The 13,212-nt window shown below is 44.8% G+C and overlaps 1 pseudogene; it reads left to right on the forward strand.

The window, feature by feature from the left end:
* The first annotated feature begins 9,017 nt into the window (after positions 1-9,017).
* Positions 9,018-12,879, forward strand: LOC138089319 (ubiquitin carboxyl-terminal hydrolase 10-like; annotated as a pseudogene).
* Positions 12,880-13,212: the final 333 nt, after the last annotated feature.

Below are 13,212 nucleotides of genomic sequence, written 5' to 3' on the forward strand. Positions count from 1 at the left end.
CCTTTTGTGGCTTGGGTGTATGTTACAGACAGAAATAGGGGATTATTAAACAAGAGGCTGAGAGTTGGGAACTATCAGAAGCCATATATAAGATCCTTGTGGAGAGAGCCTGCATGCAGCTGTGACTTCTAACCCCCTAGATTTTCAAGATGCAAAAGAATTCTGATTAATGAACCATTAACAGCAAGGTGGGTTTTAATCTTATAATTGTTTTCCCAGAAGATATCTCACATGTTTCTTGAGAAATCCCGCCAGTGTTTCTACTTTGCCACCATCTGGAATATGTTCTCATTCCCTCACTGTTGATGCCTAAACAGAAGGAATCTCCTTTTACCCATGCTTTCACACTCCCCTTTGCCTACAAGTTCAGAATCCACCTTTGATGTTTCCCCAGATTGAAAGATTTTTAATGGAGCTCATTGTTCTGTGTTTTACTGCTTGTGCTAAACAGCTTACAAACTGATCCCCAACTCTCCACCTATGTGTGTTTGAGGGTGGGCTGGACTCTTGAGAGTGGGCTGGACCTGTGACCTGTGCTAGCAAATGATGGAATGCCACTTCCAAGGCTAGGTTATAAAAGACTCCAATTTCTGATTTGCTTGTCTCCTCTTGCTCTCTCTTCCTCATTCTGATAGATGTTAGACACCATGTTGTCAGTTGCCCTAGGAAGAGACCCACATTGCAAGAAACTGAGGGCTTCCTCTGGCCAACAATCCACAGGAAACTGAATCTTGTCAATATCAAGCCAGTGAATATGGAACTGGATATTCACCAGCTGAGCCTTCAGAGTTCTGCAGCCCAGCTGGTACCTTGATTGCAAACCTTGAAACAGAGGCCTCAATTAAGTAAGCCATGTCCAAGCTTCTGATCCATACAAACTGTAAAATAATAAATATTGTTTTAAGTCAATAATTTTGTCATACTCTGTTCTGCAGCAGTAAATAACCAATGCAGTACTCCTTCCTCTAAATCATGACACAAGCTCTTTTTAGATCAAGGTTGGGAGTTGTTATGTATGAATTTGTTCTAAACTGCTCTCAAAAAGTATCTGTTCTTGGACTTGACTGGTGGTGCATTGGATAGGTGTTCACCTGCCAATGCAAGGGACATGGGTTTGATCCTTGGTCCAGGAGAATTCCACAGGTTGCAGAGCAACTAAGCCTGTGTGCCACAACTATTGAGCCTGTGCTCTATGTCCTGGGAGCCACAACTACTGAGCCCGCAGGTTGCAACTACTAAAACCCATGTGACTAGAGCCCATGCTCCACAACAAGAGAAGTCACCACAATGAGAAGCCCAAACACTGCAGCAAAGACTAGTCCCCTGCTCACTGCGATGCCCTCCAATCAGACATCACGCTCTGTCCATTTCCATATTGATGTGATGTTAATTCCTGTCCCTGTCTTAGGCTCTTTCAAGACGGTCTTAATGACTCCTCCTGTCTCTGCAGTGCTTCAAAATTAAATAAGATGATATTAAAACTGCACATCAGTTTTTTCATCCAAAGAATCAATAGAATGTGAAATATTTAAGTCAGAGACAGAGTTGGTGAATGAGCCCATGAATCCTTTAGGAGAACGCTCTAAGTAACTGCAGGTAATGCTGCCTAGCTGGCTTATTCTGCTTGGGTTTCTAAGACTCCTCTGTCCTGGCCAACACCTCCCACATATGGATACCCACTCACATGCTCAGTTTGACTCACCCTGGTCAGAGCCCCGGGTCCCCATGCAGGGTCTCCCACCAGCACCGAGATCTGTCCGTTACCTTGCTCCAGCCAGCCTTGTTCCAGGAGACTGGACCCAGCCTGCCCTCTCGAGTGCTGACACTGGTAACATAAGTTATAGCAGACAGTTCCTCCTTCATCCCTCTCATGTAACCAAGGGGTCAGCCAGGGCTTCCTCCCTCTCAGACAGTGGGAATTCCTGCCCACAGGCCAGTGCCTATCTGGACCCTCCCTTTGGTTCCCCACAGCCTCTACTCCTCTCAGAAGGTTTAACATCCATCTCTCCCTTTACAGCAGTTTCTATAAGAAATCCAACCAAGTGAAATAGGCTGTGATGGTCTGTGGATTTTTACTTCACACTGGGAGGGTCTGGAAACACAAGGGTCTCCATGCAGACGTCACTGTCTGGGCCCCTCTGCCTTTTCACTTCCTGGTGTCCTCCCAGGAGACCCAATGTGCTGAGCACACTCTAGTCTGCCCTGGTACTCACAGCAGTGCCTCTGCCAGGAGTTCTGGGTTATGATGTTTCCTCTTTCTCATTATACTTTCTTTGAATGCAGTTTCTAGAATGATCTGGTCTGGTATCTTATAAGTTCCTCTTCTCACCTATTCAGCCACCTTCCCCCAAACGCAAAAAGTAAAAGTTATTCTTACAGTCGTGTCTGACTCTTTGCAATCCCATGGACCATAGCCTGCCAGCCTCCTCTGTCCATGGAATTCTCCAGGCAAGAGTGCTAGAGTGGGTTGCCATTTCCTTTTCCAGAGGATCTTCCTGACCCAGGAATCAAACCCGGGTCTCCTGCATTGCAGGCAGATTCTTTACCAACTGAGTCACTAGGGAAGACCAATAGCAAAGCACATCCTTTTTTCCTGATGCTGGTCCTAGAACTAGGCTGCATTTGCCAGACCTTGGGTATGTTGGCCTGTTCGCCAGGATTTGGACTTCCCCCCACTCCATTTTTTACCACTAAACCCCTGCTTCGGGAAAACCCTAACAATTGACTGGGACAACAAATGTTTTTCCATTTCATAGATGTGTGTGCTGAGGCCAAGGCGATGCTTTCTCCTGGATCTGCACACAGAGAGACAGATTAATCAAAAAGATCTTAAGCAGGCACTGTTTGTTTTGCATGAGCAAACAGCAATTGCTCTTTGTTTAAATTTAATAGTTAAAAATGAACAGTTCTGTTGATAATTACCACATATTTATATTGGTATTTTACTTTTTTAAGTTCTGGGAGAACAGCAGTTTAACTCGATTGAATCACATTTATTAATCCAAAGTTTAAGGGCTACTATTGCCTTTTAACATTAGAGAAGACAAAGAATTTACAAAGAAAATGCCCCAAATTAATAGTCATTTACAGTATATCTGTCTTTTGTTGTGGAGGAGATGAAAAAAGAGCTAAGAGTAACTAACAGTAGATTAAAGGAAATAAATATAACATTTATCTATTAATATTCAGAAACATATGTAGAAAATCTTCATTGTTGCCCATGTTTGCATATGGCTGACTTTGGTTGTTGGATGGATGAAGCATGTTTGTCACAGAAGACCCTGCAGGACAAATGGAACACTAAGCACTTCACGCCACAAAACTAACCCTGCTGATGCAGCCTTTATCACACTACAAACAAGAACATCACTGTGGTATTTTTAATAAGAATGTTGTTAATGATAATCTCATGATTTAGGAAAAACATTGCTGGTTTTAGAATCATGCTTCATTTTAGTCTTGTTTCTAGCCACCAGAAAGAGGGAAATTTTTTCATTGTGATAGTATGTTTGCACTTCTATTTAAAATATGCTCTTCTGGTGCATGACACACGGGTATTTTAATTAAAACTCATCTATATGGAAGCTTTCTACCTGATCCTAGTAAATAATTTGAAATAGAAATGTTTGAAAGAGACTGTTACAAATCAAAAACAGTTACCAATTTGGAATTAGAAGTAGAGTAGATTACATAGAACATGTTTATAGAAATGAGCCTTTATAATAAACACATATAAAGATGCTCAATATCACTCATTATTAGAGAAATACAAATCAGAACCACAATGAGATATCATCTCATGTTGATCAGAATGGCCACCATCAAAAAGTCTGCAAACAATAAATGCTGGAGAAGGTGCAGAGAAAGGGGAACCTTCTTGTTGGTGGGAATGCATACTGGTACAGCCACTATGGAGAATAGTGTATTTAAAAAACTTAAATACAACTGTCATACAACCCAGCAATCCCCCTGCTGGGCACACACACCAAGGAAACCAGAATTAAAAGAGACACAATATTCATTGCATCACTGTTTACAATAGCTAGGACATGGAAGCAAGCTGGATGTTCATCAACAGACAAATGGATAAGGAATTTGTAGTGCATAAGCACAATGGAATATCACTCATCTATAAAAAGGAATGCTTTTGAGTCAGTTCTAATGAGGTGGATGAAACTGGAGCTTATTATACAGAGTGAAGTAAGTCAGAAAGAGAAATACCAATACAGTATATTAATGCATGTATATGGAATTTAGAAAGGCAGTAAGGACGATCCTATATGCAAGGAGGCAAAAAAAGACACAGACGTAAAGAACAGACTTTTGGATTATGTGGGAGAAGGCAAGGATGGGATGATTTGAGAGAATAGCTTTGAAACATGCATATTACCATATGTAAAACAGATGACCAGTGCAAGTTCGATGCATGAAGCAGGGCACTCAAAGCTGGTGCTCTGGGGTAACCCAGAGGGATGGAGTGGTGAGGGAGGTGATGGATGGGGGGACACATGTGCACGTGTGGCTGATTCATGTCAATGCATGGCAAAAATCATCACAATATTGTAAAGCAATTATTCTCCAATTAAAATTAATTAATTAATTTTAAAAATAAACCTTTAATTATTTCACTTTACAGATTTAAGTTAACAATTTAACAATTTAACTTATAGAATTATGGAACTGGAAAAACTTTACATGTTACTAAGATCAACCTCTTCTCACTCTCCTTAGATAAGGTAGTTCAGTTAGTTCAGTTCAGTCGCTCAGTCGTGTCTGACTCTTTGCTACCCCATGAATTGCAGCACACCAGGCCTCCCTGTCCATCACCAACTCCTGGAGTTCACTCAGACTCATGTCCAAGTCCGTGATGCCATCCAGCCATCTCATCCTCTGTCGTCCCCTTCTCCTGCCCCCAATCCCTCCCAGCATCAGAGTCTTTTCCAATGAGTCAACTCTTCGCATGAGGTGGCCAAAGTATTGGAGTTTCAGCTTTAGCATCATTCCTTCCAAAGAACACCCAGGACTGATCTTCTCTAGAATGGACTGGTTGGATCTCCTTGCAGTCCAAGGGACTTTCAAGAGTCTTCTCCAACACCACAGTTCAAAAGCATCAATTCTTCCGCGCTCAGCTTTCTTCACAAGCACGGGCAGCTGCGACTGCGTACAAGCTCAGCCGAGAGGAGCTACCCCACGTCCAAGGTCAGGGGCAGAAGCCGGGAGGACCCCATGCCCAAGGGGTGGCAGCCAAAAGGAGCTGCCCCACATCCAAGGTCGGGGTGGCTGCCAAGAGTGCCAGGCTGCGATGGCGCAGGAGCAGCTGAGAGTTCCAGGCTGTGACAGTGCAGGAGCAGCCAAGAGGAGCTACCCACTCATGAGGCCGGGGCGGTGGCCGGGAGGAACAACCCCATGTCCAAGGAGCGGTGGCTGCACAGGCACAGGAGGGTCTAGAGGAGCTATTCCACGTTCAAGGTCAGGAGGGATAACGGTGAGGAGACACCCCTCTTCCAAGGTAAGGAGCAGTGGCTGTGCTTTGCTGGAGAAACCATGAAGATACCCCACATCCAAGGTAAGAGAAACCCAAGTAAGATGGTAGGTGTTGCAAGAGGGCATCAGAGGGCAGACACACTGAAACCATACTCACAGAAAACTAGCCAATCTGATTACACGTACCACAGCCTTGTCTAACTCAATGAAACTAAGCCATGCCGTGTGGGGCCACCCAAGATGGGTGGGTCATGGTGGAGAGGTCTGACAGAATGTGGTCCACTGGAGAAGGGAATGGCAAACCACTTCAGAATTCTTGCCTTGAGAACACCATGAACAGTATGAAAAGGCAAAATGATAGGATACTGAAAGAGGAACTCCCCAGGTCAGTAGGTGCCCAATATGCTACTGGAGATCAGTGGAGAAAAAACTCCAGAAAGAATGAAGGGATAAAGCCAAAGCAAAAACAATGCCCAGCTGTGGATGTGACTGGTGATAGAAGCAAGGTCTGATGCTGTAAAGAGCAATATTGCATAGGAACCTGGAATGTCAGGTCCATGAATCAAGCAAACTGGGAGTGGTCAAACAAGAGATGGCAAGAGTGAATGTCGACATTCTAGGAATCAGCAAACTAAAATGGACTGTAATGGGTGAATTTAACTCAGATGACCATTATATCTACTACTGTGGGCAGGAATCCCTTAGATAAGGTAAGTAAGTAAGTAAGTGAAGTCACTCAGTCGTGTCCGACTCTTTGCGACCCCATGGACTGTAGCCTACTAGGCTCCTCTGTCCATGGGATTTTCCAGGCAATAGTACTGGAGTGGGTTGCCATTTCCTTCTCCAGTGGATCTTCATGACCCAGGGATCGAACCCGGGTCTCCCGCATTGTAGACAGACACTTTACTGTCTGAGCCACCAGGGAAGTCCTAGGTAAGGTAAGAAGAGGTTAATTATGTATCTGAGACTACACACCTGGTGGGAGGGAAGGAACTAACACAAAAAGCTCCTGATTTCTAGATTAGCATTCTTACATTGTTTGTACAGCCTCCTCTAGTGTTCCAGTAGTAAATAAAATTAATTTGAAGTATTAACTTTCATTGTATTTTAATAGATCAGTTTTCTTAGTGCTATTAAGATATCAGCATTTCAACCAGTCAAACCGTTGACTTTATATGCATATTTATATTTATAGTGTTTCGCATATTGAAAATTCAAGATCTTCTTTTCTTAGACCTAATTTTCAGTCCATACAATTACTCAAAGTTAAAGGAAGGATAGGACTGAAACTTTCAATATTTGCACTTTTTCTGTCAAATGAGAGTTCAAAAAATTAGTTCCATTGAGGTTTTAATATTAATATATGACTTGAATTGTAGAAGAATACATTAATAGGAAATATATATCATTCTAAGATAAGTAAAACACTTAATCCATTATTCCTAAACTGATTTTTTGCTGTTGTTTTATAAGATTAGGTTGCAGATTTCCTTTCATTAGAAAAGTACTTTACAAAATTTGTTGAACAATACATCATACAAATAATCTTTCTTGAGAATTTGTAATAAATCAGGGACTTTCTGACAATTAAAAATAGAAATAGCCTTCATATATCACTGTATCAGATAAGCTGCTTCCAGCTACAAGAAACAGAAATCCTAAATTAAACTGACAAAACAAGGAAATGTATTAGCTTATAAACAGAAAGTTTGCTTTGGGTGATTTGGCAGCTCAATTGTGTCATCAAGAGCTTTAGTTCCTTTAATTTCTTTGCATGAGTGTCCAAAATGCCATTCTCTGTGACCTAGGTACTAGCATCTCCTCATTTTATAAATAAGAACATTTATGGTCTTAAAATGATGCCATCCTGGCCCTTTGTTGTTATGATATGGGCCTCAGTAACAACTAGGGCTATATTATTTACATCCACCGAGAGATAGACACTAGCTTCCTGTTGTTCTCTATCTAAAAAAGGAAGGATTTTCACAGAAGTCACTAGTACACTTTTCCAGTCTTACTGGCCAAAATTAGGCCTCAGATTCATTCCTGTACCAAATATTGGTGCAGGAGTTAACTTTAACTCAGTCAGACCTCACACTTGAGTCAGGGTCAGTTCTCCAACAAGACATTGCTGGCACTCAGTGAAGAGGAGAGAGGTTCTGCATTGTGCAGAGGAGGCTCCACCGTCCCCTCTGAAGCGCTTTTGCCTCTTAACTTCCATGACCTCACTGTTAGTTTGCCCTCGAGCACTCCTGTCCCCACTCCTCAGACTCCTTTACCAGCTCCTCTTCTGCTTCCCTTTCTCTAAACATTGGAGTTTCCCATGCCTCAGTGATCAGGCTTCATCTCCTTTGATTTTCTCCCTAGGTTATATCACCTGTTCCCGTAGCTTCAAGTAACACTCTAAGTTGATCATCTCCCACTGAAACTCTCTCCTGAGCTCCAGATTCCTATGTCCAGCTTTATTCCATGTAGATACTCAGGTGTTTGTGTCTCTTCCTTTTATGTCTCCTGTTTCTTCTGTAACAGTGTTTCTCAAACTTGAGCATCCATCAGGACTGCTGGAGGGCTGAGGAAAACACACACTGCTTGCCCCATCCTCAGAACTTCTGATTCAGTAGGTCTGTGTTGGGGCTACAGAGATGAGTTTCTGACAAGTTTCTAAGTGATGCTGATACTGCTCATCTGGAACAATGCTTTGAGAACAAGTTTCCTCAAATGAACGTCCTGGCGCAGAGAAAGTGCAGACTACCATACAATTGCACTCATTTCACATGCTAGTGAGGTAATGCTCAAAATCCTTCAAGTTAGGCTTCAGCAGCACGTGAACCAAGAACTTCAAGATGCACAAGCTGAGTTTAGAAAAGGCAGAGAAACCAGAGATCAAATTGCCAACGATGGTTGGCTCATAGAGAAAGCAAGGGAATTCCAGAAAAACATCTACTTCTGCTTCATTGACTATGCTAAAACCTTTGCCTGTGTGGATCACAACAAACTTTGGAAAATAAGAGATGAGAATACTAGACCACCTTACCTGTCTCCTGAGAAACCTGTCTGTGTGTCAAGAAGCAACAGTTAGAACCAGACATGGAACAAAAAACTGGTTCAAGATTGGGAAAGGAATATGAAAAAGCTGTATTTTGTCACCCTGCTTGTTTAAGTTCTATGCAGAGTATGTATGTATGTTAGTCGCTCAGTCGTGTCCGACTCTTTGCGACTCCACAGACTGTAGCCCACCAGGCTTCTCTGTCCATGGAATTCTGCAGGCAAGAATACTGGAGTGGATTGCCATTCCCTTCTCTAGAGGAACTTCCCAACCCAGGAATCAAACCCTGGTTTTCTGCATGGCAGGCAGATTCTTTACCATTTGAGCAACAGGGAAGTCTTTCTATGCAGAATACATCATGAGAAACATCAGGTTGGATGAATCACAAGCTGGAATCAAGATTGCTGACAGAATATCAGCAATCTCAGATATGCAGATGATACCACTTTAATGGCAGAAAGTGAAGAAACTAGGGAGCCTCTTGATGATGAAAGAGGAGAGTGAGAAAGCTGGCTTGAAACTCAACATTCTGGGGGAGTTGGATGATGAGGGGTTGGATGATCACCGAGGGTTACTGAAAGGGGCCACCAGGACCCTCTGCAACCTGCAGTATATTTTTGGAGATTTTAGCCCTGATGAATTCAATCAGTTCTCTGTGACTCTTCATGCCCTGGAGCTTCCTCCACATGGTGGGACAGTTCTGTGTGGCGCACAGGCTGCTGATGATCTCCCTGATGGGCACAACTACCAGAGAATTGAATATGTTGTTAATGAAGTAATTGAACCCAGTGACACTTTGCCGAGAACTCCCAACTACAGTATTTCAAACACGTTGAATCCTCAAGGCCCTGAATTTGTCCTTAGCTGCACAACTTCCAAAAAACTCCCTGATGACATTGATAAAGAAGTGAACTACAGCTCTGTCGACTGCCAGTACTTAGACCCTGCCCTTGCCCTGGATGGCAGCTCTCATGCAGGGGAAGAAGTTATAGAGAATGAAGGCATTTCGGGCAGTCTCGGACAGTTCAGTTCAGTTCAGTCACTCAGTCGTGTCCGACTCTTTGTCACCTCATGGACTACAACATGCCAGGCCTCCCTGTCCATCACCAACTTCAAGAGCTTACTCAAACTCATGTCCGTCAAGTCAGTGATGCCATCCAACCATCTCATCCTCTGTCATCCCCTTCTCCTCCTGCCTTCAATCTTTCCCAGCATCAGGGTCTTTTCCAATGAGCCAGTTCTTTGAATTAAGTGGCCAAAGTATTGGAGTTTCAGTTTTAGCATCAGTCCTTCCAATGAACACCCAGGACTGATTTCCTTTAGGATGGACTGGTTGGATCTTCTTGCAGTCCAAGGGATTCTCAAGAGTCTTCTCCAACAGCACAGTTCAAAAGCATCAATTCTTTGGTGCTCAGCTTTCTTTATAGCCCAACGCTCACATCCATACATGACCACAGGAAAAACCATAGCCTTGACTAGACAGACCTCTGTTGACAAAGTAATGTCTCTGCTTTTGAATATGCTGTCTAGGTTGATCATAACTTTTTTCCCCAAGGAGTAAGTGACTTTTAGTTTCATGGCTGCAATCACCATCTGCAGTGATTTTGGAGCCCCCCAAAATAAAGTCTGACACTGTTTCCACTGTTTCCCTATCTATTTGCCATGAATTAAGGGGACCAGATTCCACAATCTTAGCTTTCTGAATGTTGAGCCTTAAGTCAACTTTTTCACTCTCCTCTTTCACTTTCATCAAGAGGCTTTTTAGTTCCTCCTCACTTTCTGCCATCAATGTAGTGTCATCTGCACATCTGAGGTTATTGATATTTCTCCCGGCAATCTTGATTCCAACTTGTGCTTCTTCCTGCCCAATGTTTCTCATGATGTACTCTGCATATAAGTTAAATAAGCAGGGTGACAATATACAGCCTTGACGTACTCTTTTTCCTATTTGGAACCAGTCTGTTGTTCCATGTCCAGTTCTAACTGTTGCTTCCTGACCTGCATACAGGTTTCTCAAGAGGCAGGTCATGCGGTCTGGTATTCCCATCTCTTTCAGAATTTTCCACAGTTTATTGTGATCCACACAGTCAAAGGCTTTGGCATAGTCAATAAAGCAGAAATAGATGTTTTTCTGGAACTCTTTCACTTTTTTGATGATACAGCAGATGTTAGCAATTTGATCTCTGGTTCCTCTGCCTTTTCTAAAACCAGCTTGAACATCTGGAAGTTCACGGTTCATGTACTGTTGAAGCCTGGCTTGGAGAATTTTGAGCATTACTTTGCTAGCATGTGAGATGAGTGCAACTGTGTGGTAGAAAGGGAGTGCAAAAAGAAGAAACATCCTCCTGAATATTACAGTCACTTGAAAGTGCCAAGGGCAGGCCTTCAGCAGAAGCCCTGGTCAGTGGTCACCTGGCCCAGCAGTCCACAACAGTGTAGGCACCGAGGACGCAGATTTGATGGGAATGTGCCCATATCCCCCCCACCCTTGGACTTGGGGCAGCCCTCAGAACACCACAGACTTTATCAGCGATGCCACGCCTCACTGGAGCTTTCCCCGAGCCCTGGACAGTGGGGCCAGGACTGCAGAGCAGCTTGAGGGCTGCCCCAGGGCTGACTCCTGGCAGGGACACCCTGCTGAGGACAGCTGTGGCTCAGCCCTCCATGGGGACTGAGACTACTGAGAGCCTTGGAGTCACTAAGGGACAAATACTTGAATCCTTGGTTGAGGGCACAGCTGCCAACAGGGTGGAGTTGCACACCATGGAGAGCTTGGACTCAGCCCTACAAAGGCCGAGAGCACCCCACCTCCTGTGGACACCCCAGCCTCCGCAGCGGGCATGGTGCCCACCAGTCAGCCAGCCAAATCGTGGGCCAGTTTTTTTCATGATTCTAACTCTCTTCCTCCTCCTCGCCTGTGGTTTCTGTGCAAACTAAGAATTCCCATTCCACACGTCTCCCTTCATCTCTGAAAAGCAGGCAGAAGTCAAGGAAGGGCTGGTTCCAGTTTCAGAGGATCCCGAAGCCATAAAGATTGCAGAGTTCCTGGAGAACACCACCCTGATTCATAAACCAGTGTCGTTGCAACCCTGTGGGCTGATCTACAAAGGAAATCAGTGCTACATCAAAGCCACACTGCAGGTGTTGGTGGCTTGCCCACCGATATATCACCTGATGAAGTTCATTCCTCTGTATTCAAAAGTGCAAAGCCCTTGTACATCCACACCCATGACAAACAGCTTTGTTTAGCTAATAAATGAGTTTACTAATATGCCAGTACCTCCAAAACCCAGACAAGCTCTTGGAGATAAAATCATGAGGGATATCTGCCCCAGAGCTGCCTTTGAACCCACGTATATTTGTAGACTCCTGACGGTGATCAAGTGGAGCCCGTCTGTAAAGGATGAGCAAGAAGATGCTGAGGAGTACTTAGGTTTCATTCTAAATGGACTCCACGAGGAAATGCTGAACCAAAAGAAACTTCTGTCACCAAATAATGAAAACCTTCCTGTTTCCAGTGGACCCAAAAACCACTCAGTGAACGAAGAGGACCAGGAAGAACCAGAAGAAAGAAGTGAGGACGAGTGGGAGTAAGCAGGCCCCAGAAACAAGATCTCAGTCACTCACCAGGCAGCCTTTGTTCAGGCCCCCATTGCTGGCATTTTTGCTGGACACATCAGGTCTGTGGTTTACCAGTAGAGTTCAAAAGAGTCTGCCACCAGGCAGCTGTTCTTCAATCTGCATCTGGACATCCAGTCCAACAAGATACGCACTGTCCAGGATGCAATGGGGAGCCTGGTGGCCAGAGAGTCTGGCCGGGGTGATACCACCAAAACCGAACAAGAGATGGAGATCAGCTGGAGAGTGACTCTGGAAAAGCTGTTTTGTGCTCCTGCTGCACCTCCAGCGGTTCGTGTACAAGACTGGGGGCTGTCAGAAGCTCATCAGAAATGCTAAATATCCTGCGGACATGGAAATTAGTAAAGACTGCTCTCTCCAGGGCTTAAAAATAAGAACTTTAAATGCTACAGAGCCTATAGGCTGTTTGCAGTGGTCTACCACCACGGCGGCAGCGCCACGGGTGGCCACAGGACATCTCCCAGATCAGGCTCAAGGGCTGGAGGCACACTGATGAGCAGACAGTGACAGTGATCAGCCCAACTGTCACGGTGATCAGCCAGATGGAAACGATAATCAGCCCGACGGTTAAGGCCATCAGCCAGCAGCAGAAGCGATGCCCACCACGGAGCACGCAGCCCATCTCCTGCACCACAGCTGCATGGACCTGCTGTAGCCGTGCCCGGGCTGCTTGTAGGCTCTACTCTCACCACCTCCCCTTTTCTCTTTAGTGGCTCTTATAATCTTTACTAAGGAAGGAGACACCCCACGTCTGAGGTCAGGGGCGGCGGCCGAGAGGAGCTACCCTGAGTCCAAGGCCAGGGGCAGCGGCCAAGAGGAGCTACCCTGCATCCAAGGTCAGGGGCGGTGGCCCTGAGGAGCCACTCCACGCCAGAGGCCAGGGGCAGCAGCCAGGAGGAGCAACCCAAGGAGCGGTGGCTGCGTAGGCGCAGGAGGGCCTAGAGGAGCTATTCCACGTTGAAGGTCAGGAAGGGTGGCAGTAAGGAGATACCCCTCATCCAAGGTAAGGAGCAGCAGCTGAGCTTTGCTGGAACAGCCATGAA

The sequence above is a fragment of the Capricornis sumatraensis genome, chromosome 12, assembly GCF_032405125.1.
Source record: "Capricornis sumatraensis isolate serow.1 chromosome 12, serow.2, whole genome shotgun sequence".
Taxonomy (NCBI): domain Eukaryota; kingdom Metazoa; phylum Chordata; class Mammalia; order Artiodactyla; family Bovidae; genus Capricornis; species Capricornis sumatraensis.